We start from the raw sequence: 17,517 nt of genomic DNA on the forward strand, positions 1-17,517 counted from the left end.
TATCACTTCAGGAAGTTTCAATGTGCTTCAAAGTCAATTAAATACTTTTGAAGCATTGTTTTGTACAAGGATGCATAAGTAGGGCAGGTAATGCTCAGACGCAGGCATTTTCACTGAATCCAAGACTTTTTGTCATTAGAAGAGCAAAAGGGAAGTTAGAAGAATTTATTTTCGTGCAGACAGTGTTATTCTTGGGAATTTCCTCAGGTATTCTCCAGCTGCACAGCTGCAATTTTGGGAGGTAGTTCAGCGGAGCAGGAGAACCCGAGAGGAAATTCTGACAATTGAAGCAGCAACTATAACACAATTTAAAAGGGAATTGGATAAATGTTTGGAAAATATATGTAATAAGGACGAGAAATTGAGTGTTAGCACATAGCCCCAGTTGAAGAGCTAGTATTGGCGTAGGCTCAATGGACTAAATGGCCTCCTTTTGTGCTTCTAAGATCATGTGAAACCTTTTTACATGTGGTAAGGATAGAGATTTGTGGGGTTTCCCATGGGATATTTACTTGCCCTGATCACTTCCCCTACTTTGAAGTTAGTCTCAGTGTTTCAACTGCTGATATACTAAAACATATTCTATGAAGAAACAAACAGATGGATACAGTTGAGAAAGGATCTTCCATGGAGGTGATTTTTATGATTTAATTCTGATGGACCCATGTGGGTCATTGGCTTGCATTGCACCCATTTCAGGGATAAAACAGATGTAAATCATACGAATCTGCACGGGCCTTAGACCCACTGCTAAATTTGTGGGGGCCTTTTTTTTTTAAGATGTCCCTTGAGGAAGCTTAAATGGGTCAAGACTAATTTCTATCCGAAAATCGCAATCATAGTATGTAATTTTTATTCATGAGCTCCATCTCTTCCTCAATGCCACTTTGGCTTCTGATGAAAAAGCCACACCAAATCACTCTCAGATAGTGTCTGACCTGTTATATGCTTTCAGTGTTTTCTGTTTCTCTTTTTATTTTCGCTGAATGAAATAAGCAAATCTAAAACGCAATAGATGGGGGTCAAAATTTAAACCTTAATCTACTTCATGAAACAAAAAGAGCTTCCTGTCCTGAACAATGACAGGGCTGTTGATGGTACTCTGGAGTCATTGTCTACCCGGGTCCTGTTAATTTTTAACTCTTGTGCAATCTCTTTATATATTCTTTCATGAGGTGTGGGTGTTGCTGGCAAGGCCAGCATTTATTGCCCATTGCTAATTGCCCTTGAGAAGGTAATGGTGAGCTGCCTGCTTGAATACAACTGAGTAGTTTGCTAGGCCATTTCAGAGGGCATTTAAGAGTCAACCACATTGCTGTCACATGTAGGCCAGACCAGGTAAGGCTGGTAGATTTCATTCCCTAAAAGGACATGAGTGAACCAGATGGGTTTTTGTGACAATCTGGTAGTTTCATGGTCACCATTACTGATACTAGCTTTTTATTCCTGATTAATTTAATTTGATAGAGGTATTCAAAATCATGAGGGATCTGAACAGAGTAGATTGGGAGAAACTATTCCCATCGGCAGAAGGGTCATGAAGCAGAGAACACCAATTAAAGTTGAATGCCAAAAGAACAAAAGGCGACATGAGGAAACATTTTTTTACGCAGCGAGTGGTTAGGATCTGGAATGCACTGTCTGAGAGTGTGGTGGAGGCAGATTCAATCGTGGCTTTCTAAAGGGGATTGGATAATTACCTGAAGAGAAAAACATTTGCAAGGCTACAGGGAAAAGGCGGGGGAGTGGGATTAGGTGAGTTGTTCTTGCAGAGAGCCAGCACAGATACAATGGGCCAAATGACCTCCTTCTGTGCTGTAACCATTCTATGATTCTAATTTAAATTCCTCAGCTGCCATGGTGGGATTTAAACTCATGTCTCTGGATTATTAGCCCAGGCCTCTGAATCACTAGTCCAGTAACATAACCGCTATGCTACCGTACCCTTACTCTGATAAAGTACATCAATTAATCACTGGAATAGCACACTTCCTTCAAATAAATTAGAAATGAAAAAACATTAAACTATAAATATAAAGTGCCAAGAAGGCTCAGTTGGCAACACCCTTGCTTTGCAATGCTTTTTCTCGGTTAAAGACATTATATCAATGCAAGTTATTATTGTTGCTATTAATGCTGCTGTTGTTGAGTCGGAAAGATGTGGGTTAGTGCCAGGCACAAGAGCTTGAATGCATAATCTAGGAGTGCTGCATTGTCAGAGGTCCAAATCTTCAAAATTGGAATATTAATGCACAGAAACTGGCCACTAGTAACCCTGACATCTCAAGCTTAAACCTCACCATGGCAAATTGTAAAATTGATATCAATAGGGGCAAAATTGGATATCCCTCTCAAATGAGCATTGGGAATGCAATGTGCGATTAACTGGTAGCCATTCAAAGTAATGCAGCAGGCAGTACGTGAATTTCATGCTGCCTGGTAATTATGATAGTGATGTGCCACCCAGCGCTGAATTAACTGTTGAGTGACTACACATCTCAACAGGGGACCCAAGCTAGTGCAAGGCTAGCACCTTGACCCGAAACGTTAACTCTGCTTCTCTTTCCACAGATGCTGCCAGACCTGCTGAGTGGTTCCAGCATTTCTTGTTTTTATTTCAGATTTCCAGCATCCGCAGTATTTTGCTTTTATATTACCATTTAAAGCTTATCTGCCAGCTCCTCAGAGACTGAGCTCACAAACAAGTTGTGCTGCATAGAACTCAGATGAGGACTTTGATGGGGCAGTCTACAGAAAAAGGCCGTGGGGCATCTGCACAGAAATGCTTGGTGCATTGCTAGAGAGCCTAAAATAAAAGCAAATACTGCGAGTGCCGGAAATCAGAAATAAATTGAGTTCTGATGAAAGGTCACAGACCTGAAACATTAACTCTGCTTCTGTCTCCACAGATGCTGCCAGACCCGCTGAGTATTTCCAGCACTTTCTGTTTTTATTACTGATAGAGATCCTGTTGTCACTGTCAAGAAGCATTGAAGAGTCCAGTTCCAACTTGGCAGTGGGCTTTGTACAGAGATGGAATGCATCCTTTCCATGGAAGTGGTGGGCAACTTATTGGAATACTTGCAGACCCGACCATGATGCAGCGTCTGTTGGCCAATGTCTCAGCTTTCATTGCAGCACAAGCAGAAGCCACCCAAAGTCTAAGTACTGCAGTGGAAGCTCAGACTGAAGTCATGAAATCTCAGCTTGCTTCCACAAATGCTCAGACTGTTGCCATCATGGTCATGGACACTGGTGTTCAAAGGGACTTGCAGGGCTTCACAACAGTCCAGCAATCTGTGCTCCAGCAGGTTACTGGATTGCTGAGGCACTGCCCTGGGGGAGTGGTTGAGGCTCCATGGAGCAAGAACCTGCTATCCTCTCCCAGGATGGCAGCATTCATGCTCTGATGACTACCACTCTGTTAGTGCCCTTGTTGTTGCCAGTCAGTAAGTGAACCAAGACTGCTGCCACCCTTGTTGAGGTGGTGCAGTCCAAAGTCAGGCCTTCAAAGCTCAGGTCTTCCTGCAGGGCAATCTGCAGTGTGCCCTGCTGAAAGTCAGCAGCCTTCCATGTTGGAGACACTGGGGTAGCACTGGGGTAGCACGAGGACAGGCAAAGGCACCCGCAAGACAGGCACTAAAGGAATGCACAAGGGTGATTCGTTGACTTTTGTATGGAATAGTGGATGAGCAGTTGGATTAAGTTGTTACGGAATAGTTGTTTTGTGGTGTCTTTCATTTCAGTTATGGCCGTGATAGTCCGAGATAGAAGGAAGGTAAAGTGTGGGATTGTTGTACAATCTGATTTGGGGTTATATTCACAGGAACCAGAGTCAAATGAAACACATACGGACAGCCCATCCAGACGGGGTTGTGCCGATAGCCTCCTCCCTTCTTCCTCCTCTTTCTCCTCCTCCTCCTCTTTCCCCCCTTCCTCCTCTTAAAGAATTCACTAAATCCCTGGTGGCAAGGGCTGTGCCCTCGTGATGGCCAAGGTATTGGAGATACAGCAGACCACAACAAATCAGAACACCTGCTTTGATAAATACTGGGGAGCCCCTCCAGAGCCGTCCAGGCAGTGGAATCATTGCTTTAGTACCCCAATCATGTGCTTGATGATGTTTTTCGTGGCAGCACGGCTTTCGTTATGGTTGAGGCAAGAACTTGCTATCCTGTCCCAGGATGACAGCATCATGCTCCTACTACTATGTGCATGCTGGTCATATGTGGTTGGTTGCGGAGAGTATCATGAGTCAGGTGTGAAGTGTGTAGACCCATGTCGTTCTGCAGCCACCATCTGCTTTGACATGGCAGATGAAAGATTGATGGAACAGCAGATTGATGCAGAATGAACACATCATAAGTGCCACCAGGATAGCAGGCATTCACCAGCATGATGCAATGAATGTGCTCACACACTAACTGTACATTGAGTGAGTGGTAACCTTGGTGGTTGCGGTTCATCTCAGAATTGAAATTCAAGACCATGGTCATCTCCACTTGCAGTACCATCCTTGCCCTGCACTGAGAAATAAAGAACAAAGAAGAAAAAACAAAGAACAGTACAGCACAGGAACAGGCCCTCCAAGCCTGCGCCGATCTTGATGCCTGCCTAAACTAAAACCTTCTACACTTCCGGGGACCGTATCCCTCTATTCCCATTCTATCATGTATTTGTCAAGATGCCTCTTAAACGTCGCTATCGTACCTGCTTCCACCACCTCCCCTGGCAGCAAGTTCCAGGCACTCACCACCCTCTGTGCAAAGAACTTGCCCCGCACATCCCCTCTAAACCTTGCCCCTCTAACCTTAAACCTATGTCCCCTAGTAACTGACTCTTCCACCCTGGGAAAAAGCTTCTGACTATCCACTCCATCCATGCTGCTCATAACTTTGTAAACCTCTATCCTGTCGCCCTTCCACCTCTGTCGTTCCAGTGAAAACAATCTGAGTTTATCCAACCTCTCCTCATAGCTAATGCCCTCCAGACCAGGCAACATCCTGGTAAACCTCTTCTGTACCCTCTCCAAAGCCTCCACTTCCTTTTGGTAGTGTGGCGATTAGAATTGCACGCAATATTCTAAGTGTGGCCTAACTAAAGTTCTGTACAACTGCAGCATGACTTTCCAATTTTTATGCCCCGACCGATAAAGGCAAGCATGCCGTATGCCTTCTTGACCACCTTGTCCACCTGCGTTGCCACTTTCAGTGACCTGTGGACCTGTACGCCCAGATCTCTCTGCCTGTCAATACTCCTAAGGGTTCTGCCATTTACTGTATACTTCCCACCTGTATTAGATCTTCCAAAATGCATTACCTCACATTTGTCCGGATTAAACTCCATCTGCCATTTCTCCGCCCAAGTCTCCAACCGATCTATATCCTGCTGTATCCTCTGACAATCCTCATCACTATCCACAACTCCACCAACCTTTGTGTCGTCCGCAAACTTACTAATCAGACCAGCTACATTTTCCTCCAAATCATTGATATATACTACAAAGAGCAAAGGTCCCAGCACTGATCCCTGCGGAACACCACTAGTCACATCCCTCCATTCAGAAAAGCACCCTTCCACTGCTACCCTCTGTCTTCTATGACAGAGCCAGTTCTGTATCCATCTTGCCAGGCCACCTCTGATCTCATGTTGACTTCACCTTTTGTACCAGTCTGCCATGAGGGACCTTGTCAAAGGCTTTACTGAAGTCCACACAGATAACATCCACTGCCCTTCCTTCATCAATCATTTTTGTCACTTCCTCAAAAAACCCAAATCAAATTAGAGAGACACGTTCTCCCCTTCACAAAACCATGCTGCCTCTTGCTAATAAGTTTGTTTGTTTCCAAATGGGAGTAAATCCTGTCCCGAAGACTCCTCTCCAATAATTTCCCTACCACTGACGTAAGGTTCACCGGCCTATAATTTCCTGGATTATCCTTGCTACCCTTCTTAAACAAAGAAACAGCATTGGCTATTCTCCAGTCCTCTGGGACCTCACCTGCAGCCAATGAGGATGCAAAGATTTCTGTCAAGGCCCCAGCAATTTCTTCCCTTGCCTCCCTCAGTATTCTAGGGTAGATCCCATCAGGCCCTGGGGACTTATCTACCTTAATGCTTTGCAAGACACCCAACACCTCCTCCTTTTTGATAATGAGATGACTGAGACTATCTACACTCCCTTCCCTAGGCTCATCATCCACCAAATCCCTCTCTTTGGTGAATACTGATGCAAAGTACTCATTTCGTACCTCGCCCATTTCCTCTGGCTCCACACATGGATTCCCTTCTCTGTCCTTGAGTGGGCCAACCCTTTCCCTAGTTACCCTCTTGGTATAAAAAGCCTTGGGATTTTCCTTAATCCTGTTTGCCAATGACTTTTCATGACCCCTTTTAGCCCTCCTTGCTGAAGTTCCTTCCTACTGTCTTTATATTCCTCAAGGGATTCATCTGTTCCTAGCCTTCCAGCCCTTACTTTTTTATTTAGAGATACAGCACTGAAACAGGCCCTTTAGCCCACCGAGTCTGTGCCAACCAACAACCACCCATTTATACTAACCCTACAGTAATCCCATATTCCCTACCACCTACCTACACTAGGGGCAATTTACAACAGCCAATTTATCTATCACCTGCAAGTTTTTGGCTGTGGGAGGAAACCGGAGCACCCGGCGAAAACCCACACGATCACAGGGAGAACTTGCAAACTCCACACGGGCAGTACACAGAATCGAACCCGTGTCCCTGGAGCTGTGAGGCTGCGGTGCTAACCACTGTGCCACTGTGCCGCCCGAATGCTTCCTTTTTCTTTTTGACTGGGCTCACAATATCCCGCGTTATCCAAGGTTCCCGAAACTTGCCAAACTTATCCTTCTTCCTCACCGGAACATGCTGGTCCTGGATTCTAATCAACTGACATTTGAAAGACTCCCACATGTCAGATGTTGATTTACCCTGAAACAGCTGCCCCCAATCTAAATTCTTCAGTTCCTGCCTAATATTGTTATAATTAGCCTTCCCCCAATTTAGCACCTTCACCCGAGGACTGCTTTTATCCTTATCCACAAGTACCTTAAAACTTATGGAATTATGGTCACTGTTCCTGAAATGCTCCCCTACTGAAACTTCGACCACCTGGCCGGGCTCATTCCCCAATACCAGGTCCAGTACGGCCCCATCCCTAGTTGGACTATCTACATATTGTTTCAAGAAGCCCTCCTGGATGCTCCTTAAAATTTCTGCCCCATCCAAGCTCCTAGCATTAAGTGAGTCCCAGTCAATATAAGGGAAGTTAAAGTCACCCACCACTACAACCCTGTTACCTTTGCATCTTTCCAAAATCTGTCTACATATCTGCCCCTCTACCTCCCGCTGGCTGTTGGGAGGCCTGTAGAAAACATCGTGACTGCACCCTTCCTATTCCTGAGCTCCACCCATATTGCCTCACTGCACAACCCCTCCGAGGTGTCCTCCCGCAGTACAGCTGTGATATTCTCCTTAACAAGTAATGCAACTCCCCTACCCCTTTTACATCACCCTCTATCCCGCCTGAAGCTTCTAAATCCTGGAACATTTAGCTGCCAATCTTGTCCTTCCCTCATCCAAGTCTCTGTAATAGCAATAACATCATAGTTCCAAGTACTAATCCAAGCTCTAAGTTTATCTGCCTTACCTGTTATACTTCTCGCATTGAAACAAATGCACTTCAGACCACCAGTCCCGCTGTGCTCAGCAACATCTCCCTGCCTGCTCTTCCTCTTAGTCCTACTGGCCTTATTTACTAGGTCCCCCTCATTTATTTCACTTGCTGTCCTACTGCTCTGGTTCCCACCCCACTGCCACACTAGTTTAAAACCCTCCTGAGTGACGCTAGCAAACCTCGCAGCCATAATATTTGTGCCCCTCCAGTTTAGATGCAACCCGTCCTTCTTGTACAGGTCCCATCTGTCCCTGAAGGGAGCCCAATGATCCAGATATCTGAAACCCTCCCTTCTACACCAGCTGTTCAGCCACGTGTTTAGCTGCACTATCTTCCTATTTCTAGCCTCACTGGCACGTGGCACAGGGAGTAATCCCGAGATTACAACCCTAGAGGTCCTGTCTTTTAACTTTCTACCTAATTCCCTAAACTCCCCCTGCAGGACCTCGTCACTCTTCCTGCCTATGTCATTGGTACCAATGTGTACCACAACGTCTGGCTGTTCACCCTCCCCCTTCAGAATGCCCCCTGTCCGTTCAGAGACATCCTTGACCCTGGCACCAGGGAGGCAACATACCATCCTGGAGTCTCTTTCACGTCCACAGAAGCGCCTATCTGTGCCCCTGTCTATAGAGTCCCCTATAACTATTGCTCTTCTGCGCTTTGTCCCTCCCTGTTGAACAACAGTGCCAGCCGTGGTGCCACTGCTCTGGCTGCTGCTGTTTTCCCCTGATAGGCCATCCCCCCCAACAGTATCCAAAATGGTATAATTGTTAGAGAGGGGGATAGCCACAGGGGATTCCTGCACTGACTACCTGCCCCTTCTAGCGGTCACCCATCTATCTGCCTGCACCTTGGGTGTAACCACTTCTCTAAAACTCCTGTCTATGACACTTTGTGCCACCTGCATGCTCCTAAATGCATCCAGTTGCCGCTCCAACCGATCCATGCGGTCTGTGAGGAGCTGCAACTGGGGACACTTCCTGCAGATGTAGTCGTCCGGAACGCTGGAAGCGTCACAGGTGAAGCACTTCACCCCTCTAACTGACATTTCTAGCACTATTTAATAAATTAATTTAAGATAAATAAATACTTATTAAATCCTTACTAAATTGTTATAATAACTATATGGTCCCGAGTGCTAGATTCCTACTATAAATATTAAATGCTAACTAAATACAGTAATCTTCTCCCTCTGGTTTAGTTACTCTACTTGTTAATTAGTTAATTAGGGTTTTAATCAATTTTTATCAATGTTTTATTTTCAAATTCAGTAAAAAAAATTCCCTACCAGCCAATCAGATCACAGCTTTCCTGTGACGTCACTTTCAGTTTTTTTTACCAGAGGTAAGTTTTTTATACTTACCGGTCCGGAACTCCACCCTTCGAGTCTTCTCCCAGTCAGCTGTGCTCTTTGGAAGCTCTTGGCTCCCCTCACTGAGGATGGGTAGGAAATGAAAGGAGCTCCTCACTCCCTCCTTACTGAACTTCCTCAGTTACCAAACTTCCACTCTAATGCAACCCAAGTCAGCATTGTCAGATGGCTCACTTTTATACTGACTGACTCTCGCCCCCTGAAAACTAGTTTAAGCCAATTCTCTAATTAACAAGGTGCAGCTGCAAGCAGAGCCTGAGTGAACCCTGTTTCAAGCTGTTCTAAAACTCACCTTCTCCAACCCTAACAGCAACTGTTCAGTTGATCTGCTAAATAAAAGACAGATTAGATTTTCGATAAAATTAACCCTTAATTATCCTCAATTACCAAACTTCCACTGTAGCACTCTAATGCAACCCAAGTCAGCACTTCAGACTGCAGCCGGAATTATATGCCCCCAACCCCGCAGCAGTAGCTGGTGACGGGGGGTCGGAAAATAGAGTGGGAGTCAGGGGTTGCTGTTCCTGATACCTTCCCACCCCTGCTGAAAATTTATGAGGGGCAGCGGTGGCGAGAAATGGCCCACCCGCCCCAGGCCAATAAAGGCCCTTAAGCGGCCAATAAATTAATTAATTAATTGCCCACTTAATGGCCTCCTCTCACTGCCGCTGACAGCTGAGGTCCCCAGAAGGCCGCCCAGTAAAATATAGCAGCCTCCTTGCGGGCTGGGGGAGGCCCTCCTGATCGGGCACCCTGTGCCCCACGGAAGTCCCGCCCCACGATCCAACTGCTCCCATGGCAAAATACACTCCCCCACTCCCAACCGACTCCTCTTGCCTCACTAGGGCTTGGCCGATTGTCCCCGACAAGGCCCCAGACACTGACTGTGTTTTCTGGGCCTCTTGCTGCTGATACTGGGTGCAGTCACAGCAGCGGGGGCTTTGCTGGGACTGAGACCTGCCGGCCTGCTGATTGGTGAGAGGGGTGAAAGTCCCGCCCCAGGCCAATTAAGGACCTGGGGAGTGTACAATCCTGCCGTGGCTCACCAGGCCTGGCAGAGGCAGGCTCAACCCCGATTTCTGGCCGTTGGGTGAGGCCTCCCACCAAACATTAAAATTCCAGCCTGCAGGTTCGGTTCCAAGAGGTGGCAGAATTCTGTGAGCACCTCCTTTGTGAATTGCAGATGACGCACGCACATAAACACACACACACAAACACACACACACACACTGTTTCTGGCTTAGGTAGAGATAAGAAAAGTGCTTTCAGAAGATGCTGGGTGAATACGTTCTCCTGATGAGTGCCCTTCACCCCCTCCCTTTCCTCCCTTTGTGTGCAATTTATCCTCTTATTTGCTTCCTCGGCACCTTCTGTCTATCATGCTGCAGCCCAAGGATGATAGCTAACATATCCCGCTCTGGTGTACCCAGACTCCTTGCAGTCACAACCAATGTCTTTTCCATGTGCAGCACCGCTCCCTGCCGACTTCACCACCAGTAACCAACTTGTCAAAACACCCAGCACTTCCACAAAGTCAGACAGAGCCAGTAGAGATGAATCAGCAACTAATCTGCAAGTCGTTGATCCCTTTAAACGGAACTGGCAGGGGTTCTGCCTGCTTCTGAACGCATGTTTGAGACATTGCTAGCTGGAGTAGCGAGGTTGAAAATGGCAGCTATGGCACCAAATCAGGGTTAGGTGCTGACGAATGTCATGATCTGCTTACTCTGCATACCTCTGCATGAATGCCATTTTGTACTTAAACGCACCCATAGTGCCACAACAACCGGTGCTACAGAGCCCAATTTTGTGACCAATAGGTCTGTGAAACTTGCTGGATTGTTGTAAACACAACTGATTCAGTAATCTACTTGGAAGGGCACCCAGCAACCCTATTTTCTCCTACACGACATAGATGGCACTTAATGCCCTCTTCAAGTCAGCCCACTTTGTTTAATCCCATGCCCCCGCTCATTGCCCATATTGTTTAATATTCTTCTTTCAACAAGTAATTACCTTTAAAAAGAATTTATTAATTTGTCACTTGGCACGTCACACTCTTGTTCCTTGTAAGGTTGTAAAAACCAAGATGCCTGGGCTTTATGATCATGATGGACTCTCAATAATTTCTGAAATATTTTGTTGGTATTGTTGGCGGTGTGGGGTTGGGATTTTAATTGGGAGCGGGTTTCAGCCAGACAGATGAATAGGACAAGCATCATTTCTCCTCCACGATCCGCTCCCACCCCCCCCAACCCTGCACTCATAGCATCAATTTGAGGCCTGGCCTATTTTAACGCCCAGGCCTTATTTACATCCTGTCAGCCAGCAAACTCTCCATAATAGGCAGATATCTGGTCTCTTGCTCCTCCTGGCTCTGTAAAGAGAATTTTCTGAGGCTTCATTCCTGATACAGTTTACTGAGAGAGATGCCTGAGGCAGGTGACCCACTTGGTCAGTGGTTAAAATTATATCATAGCACTCCAATTTGTGACTATTAACGAGGCTTTTGCTTGAGTCAGGCAGGTTTTTGGCCAAATAAAAGTGGTGACAGGCAGGTATGTAGCAGTAAAGTGCAGTAAATTTTCAGATGCGATTCTAACTATGTGACTATCCATTCCTGCTGGATGGGCTAAAATTGCCTCTCCATTATTTAGTTGTTGCTCATTCCTATATCCCACTCCGAGGAGGATGGCCACCATTCTCCAAGGCTTAGGTGGATGGCTGGGCACAATCCCTACAGCAGCAAAGGAGATCTGTGTACACCCCACTGCATTATGGAAAGATTGACCTCAGCCCCACAATACAACATGGGAAGGTAGGCCTTGGGAAGTTTGGCTTCAGCCCCGAAGGTAATAATGGGAAGATAGGTCACAGCCCCATAGGGCAGCATGGGGAGGTAGGCCTCAACCCCCACAGAGCATCATGGGAGGTAGGCCTCAGCCCACACAGGGTGAAACAAAAACACATTTCAATGGATACCACAGGGGAAAAAGTACAGCTGATGATGGGGCAAATGGAATATGATGATGATGATGATGATGGCATCCGTCCATCTTCGGAGACAATGGACTGCACCCAGGGTGCATGTCACTTCTGGATTGAACATTGCCTGTTGCAGCTATGAGACGTGATGATCTCTCTCACTGTTGGAAGTAACGCTCATGCTCTATGCCAATTGAGCGAGAGTTTATAACGGGTACTGTTGCTTCCCGTATTGTGCCAATATAAACCATGAAGCTGGAGTTTCCTCTGTGGGGCACAGGCCTGGACAAATAGTATGGAGATCCTGAATGGCTCAAGCCTCAGGAAACTCCTCTCGGCATTGCTAGTATTGTCCAAGGGAAAGGAAAAACCACAGTACTGTTTGATACCAGCTCTGCTGCAGGAGTTGCCAGAAAGCTGCCTGATAAATGACAGATAACCGCCTCCAGGACTCCACTCCAGATTTTCTTTTGGGGTTTACTCCCTTAGCCTTCTTCTCTCCTGAGATACCCACAAGGCAATGAGGCTATTTACCCATGGCTGGGGGTCTGGCTCGAGGGCACCAGGACAGAACCACACGCTGATCTGCGTCCGGGGGCCAGGCCTCCTCCAAGTCCTTTGCAGTTTAATGTGGCACCACGGGATACCCAGTTTACGTATGTCACCACGGGGAAGCTTGCTGATGGAGAAGCTATGTACCGACAGGGAGAGGCTTATGCACTCGGCTCTTTTTTTCGCAATACCTGTACTGCTAGCTAGCGGTGAGAGCTGAAAGCAAGAGATGACAAGAAGCAGACTAACTGCTACGCTCACCCATTATGCTAACACACTTGACGTATCACATCAACCAGAGGCACACAAATGGAATATAAATAGAAATAAAGATGTTGAATTTGTGAATGAGAGAGTGACTAGGGATAATTTACCTCTCTGGGACGTTCGTGCAGCTAAAATGTCTGTGCTTTACTTACTGCCATACTCCCACTGCTGGCCTTTTCCCTGCCATTCACCCTCCACTCTCACACAATGTGGAGTGAATTTTCAAATGTCCAATTCTGGTGGGCATGTTCCAGGCTCACTGCCCACCTGATGGAGTGAGGCCCTGAATTGAATGATCTCTGTGAGCTGCTAACACTAAAGTAGCGCTGACAGGCAGTTCGCAACCAGAGTGTACGGAAGGGGGTGGGGTGAGAAATCCTGACGCACCTGCACAGAACCAAGCTGCAATGGTACTGAAAAGGATGGCGGGCAATCTGGGGAGGGTGCACAAAGGGACCGACAGTGAAGCAGGGAACGAGTTCTTGTCCTGAACCCACAAAACTTACATAAAAACTTTTACTTACCATTTTCTGAGGGGTCTGCAGCAGCAGTTAGTGACTGCTGATTAGGCACATGCTCTGCCCATTGATACCTGAAAATTGCGTCAGAATCTTCTGTACCACATAGGGCATGATTTGCATACTTTGATGAGACACCCAGCCCCCACAGCCATGATCAAACGCAAATAATGTTGGGCAGATCACCCGCAGAAAAGGACGATGAGTAGCGTACACTCATTTTCCCTGAGCTATTGTCCATTCTCAACTGAAAATAGGACAAAGATTGTCTCCTGGGTACGATGGAGGGTGAGAGTGTCAAAGCTGTAATGGGAGAATGGTAAGGTTGGAATTCTGGAATGATTAAGGTGAAGGAATTTCATATGAACTGAACATTTGAAGAATTAGTTTTTTTTTGTCAGTAGTGTAACAGGGCTGTGTTTTGTCTACCAAAACCATCAACATCTCATCATCACCATCTTCATTATAACCACAGTTATAATTTACCACCATTGTCATCATTAACATCATTACCACCATCATCACCATCACCACCCTTAACACATTACCACAATTCTACGATTATTCATTGGATCAATGAAGCACTTTGGGATGGCCTGAGAAACACATCAACATGCTACATAAATAATCCACTAAACAATCCATTCTGACAATACATTGTTTTCTTTACTGGGTTTTGCAGCCGATAAGAGCTTGTCAGAAAGCTGCTTAATTTTTTCTCATTGATTTAATTTCTTCCCATTGCCCCTCCAACCCCTTGCAAGCAATCATCCTGGTCCCAGGGCTTTGTGAGCACTGCCTTTGGACCTGTCATGAGGGATGAGCTCTAGAACAGTTGCAGTGACAACTTTCACTGCAGTTGTTACCCCATCCGCACCTGATCGGTGTGAATATTGGAAATTCAGGCATGTGCCCATGTAATTTAACAACCATTCAGTTAGGCAATTGTGAGAAGGGAGTGTCTGAATTTCCGCAGACAGGGAAAAGTTATTCATTTACTTTCTAGAGGAATAGCTCTCACTACATATCTGTACAGGACATTAGGTAGGGTGAAGGAACCTTGGATGACAAGAGATGTGGAACAGCTAGTCAAGAGGAAGAAGGAAGCTTACTTAAGGTTGAGGAAGCAAGGATCAGACAGGGCTCTAGAGGGTTACAAGGTAGCCAGGAAGGAACTGAAGAATAGATTTAGGAGAGCTAGAAGGGGACATGAAAAAGTCTTGGCGGGTAGGATTAAGGAAAATCCCAAGGCGTTCTACACTTATGTGAGGAACAAGAGGATGGCCAGAGTGAAGGTAGGGCCGATCAGGGATAGTGGAGGGAACTTGTGCCTGGAGTCGGAGGAGGTAGGGGAGGTCCTAAATGAATACTTTGCTTCAGTATTCACTAGTGAGAGGGACCTGGTCGTTTATGAAGACAGCGTGGAACAGGCTGATATGCTCGAACAGGTTGAGGTTAAGAGGGAGGATGTGCTGGAAATTTTGAGTGATATGAGGACAGATAAGTCCCCGGGGCCAGACGGGATATACCCAAGGATATTACGGGAATCGAGGGAAGAGATTGCTGCGCCTTTGGCGATGATCTTTGCGCCTTCACTGTCCAACGGATTAGTACCGGATGATTGGAGGGTGGCAAATGTTGTTCCCTTGTTCAAGAAAGGGAATAGGGATAACCCTGGGAATTATAGACCAGTCAGTCTTGCGTTGGTAGTGGGCAAATTATTGGAGAGGATTCTGAGAGACAGGATTTATGATTATTTGGAAAAGCATGGTTTGATTAGAGACAGTCAGCATGGCTTTGTGAGGGGCAGGTCATGCCTCACAAGCCTTATTGAATTCTTTGAAGATGTGACAAAACACATTGATGAAGGAAGAGCAGTGGATGTGGTGTATGTGGATTTTAGCAAGGCGCTTGATAAGGTTCCCCATGGTAGGCTCATTCAGAAAGTAAGGAGGCATGGGATTCAGGGAAAGTTGGCTGTCTGGATACAAAATTGGCTGGCCCATAGAAGTCAGAGGGTGGTAGTAGATGGAAAGTATTCAGCCTGGAGCTCAGTGACTAGTGGTGTTCCACAAGGATCTGTTCTGGGACCTCTGCTCTTTGTGATTTTTATAAATGACTTGGATGAGGAAGTGGAAGGCTGGGTTAGCAAGTTTGCCGATGACACGAAGGTTGCTGGAGTTGTGGATAGTGTAGAAGGCTGTTGTAGGTTGCAACGGGACATTGACAGGATGCAGAGCTGGGCTGAGAAGTGACAGATGGAGTTCAACCTGGAAAAGTGTGAAGTGATTCATTTTGGAAGGTCGAATTTGAATGCGGAATACAGGCTTAAAGACAGGATTCTTGGTAGTGTGGAGGAACAGAGGGATCTTGGGGTCCATGTCCATAGATCGCTCAAAGTTGCCACCCAAGTTGATAGGGTTGTTAAGAAGGCATATGGTGTGTTGGCTTTCATTAACAGGGGGATTGAGTTTAAGAGCCATGAGGTTATGCTGCAGCTCTATAAGGCCCTGGTTCGACCACACTTGGAATATTGTGTTCAGTTCTGGTCGCCTCATTATAGGAAGGATGTGGAAGCTTTAGAGAGGGTGCAGAGGAGATTTACCAGGATGCTTCCTGGACTGGAGGGCATGTCCTACGAAGAAAGATTGAGGGAGCTAGGGCTTTTCTCATTGGAGAGGTGACTTGATAGAGGGGTACAAGATGATGAGAGGCATAGATAGAGTGGAAAGTCAGAGACTTTTTCCCAGGGTGGAAAGGGCTGTCGCCAGGGGGCATAATTTTAAGGTGATTGGAGGAAGGTTTCGGGGAGATGTCAGAGGTAGATTCTTTACACACAGAGTGGTGGGTGCGTGGAATGCACTGCCAGCGCTGGTAGTAGAAGCAGATACATTAGGGGCATTTAAGCGACTTTTGGATAGGTACATGGATGATAGTAAAATGAAGGGTAGGTAGTTAGTTTGATCTTAGAGTAGGTTAAAGGTTCGGCACAACATCGTGGGCCGAAGGGCCTGTACTGTGCTGTCCTGTTCTATGTTCTATGTTCTATTACACCACTCAGTGATGTGAATACTTCAAGGTGGAAGAAAAGACCCACACAGTAACCATAAAGACGCTGCATATAAATTAGTCGCCTATAATCACTAGGTATGAAATAACCAGTATTTATATCTGTCAAAATAATTGCAGTGCTTCCCAACTTCTGTTTTCAGGGTGGTCTTTGTTTTTGGGCCGTACAGAGGAAGATTTCGAAAGCTGCATGCAATATGATGCTTAAAAGATAATCAATCAGGACCTAGCAGCCCTGAGAATGTTCAACTAAACATTAAGCAAAGCAAATGAAACAAGGTTTGAGTCGCATTAAATTATATCTGAATGGCAATAAGGGTGTCACTTACTTTCAAGTATGTTCAGGGTAGTTTCGCATCTTGCATTCTAGTCGAAGCTTAGAGAACTAAATGGCACACTTTCTTGGGCAGGATCTAAAGATAGTGCTTGAGCTTCTTCCGGGGTGGTCAAAGTCCAGTGCCTTCTGTCCACAGATCACCTTGTGCTGGCCCAGCCTATTTTCCCTGGAGAGAGAGGAGCGATTCCCACAATGATCAAGCAGGCCAGCTTCTGTGAAGGAATCATGTCTGTGTTGTGCGACACTGACATAGAGGTCAGAAAGTAGAGAATGTTCTCAGTATTTTATCAGCCAATTCCCCATACAAAAGAAAACAAAAGTGTAAAATTCAATTTTGCAGATGTGTCCTTTAACTGTTTGAGAACCGCAATGGTATTTCATTGGTCACCTGCTGCATGCTCCACAGCCATGCCATTTTGAGACAGAAACCCCGAACGCCACCTGCCAAGCAGCAAAATGATATAGAGCAGCAAGAGAAGGAGGATGAGGAAGAGGAGGAGGAAGAGAGATAGTAACCTCCGCAGCCTCTTTCAGCTAGGAGACCATGCCACTGACCTCAAATGCACCACCCCATACATCATCAAAGATACTCTCTGAACCTTTTCCATATCCATTGCCATCACGTCATTCTCTTTCTGTCAGCACTTATCGTTATCTCCCTCACTTGACTGCAGACATAAAAACACTAAAGGCACAATCAAGTCATGAGAACTTT

General features: G+C 46.1%; 1 protein-coding gene across 2 annotated transcripts in view; it reads right to left on the bottom strand.

The window, feature by feature from the left end:
• The window catches only part of LOC137369841 (LIM domain and actin-binding protein 1-like), a 99,725-nt gene extending 82,830 nt beyond the window's left edge, over nt 1-16,895 (bottom strand). For both annotated transcript variants that reach the window (XM_068031436.1, XM_068031437.1), the window contains exon 1: nt 16,795-16,895. The gene's annotated coding sequence lies outside the window, so the exon portion shown is untranslated. The remainder of the gene's footprint in view (nt 1-16,794) is intronic.
• Between the last annotated feature and the right edge of the window lie 622 nt (nt 16,896-17,517).

This window comes from Heterodontus francisci, chromosome 5 (genome assembly GCF_036365525.1).
Source record: "Heterodontus francisci isolate sHetFra1 chromosome 5, sHetFra1.hap1, whole genome shotgun sequence".
NCBI classification, from domain to species: Eukaryota; Metazoa; Chordata; class Chondrichthyes; order Heterodontiformes; family Heterodontidae; genus Heterodontus; species Heterodontus francisci.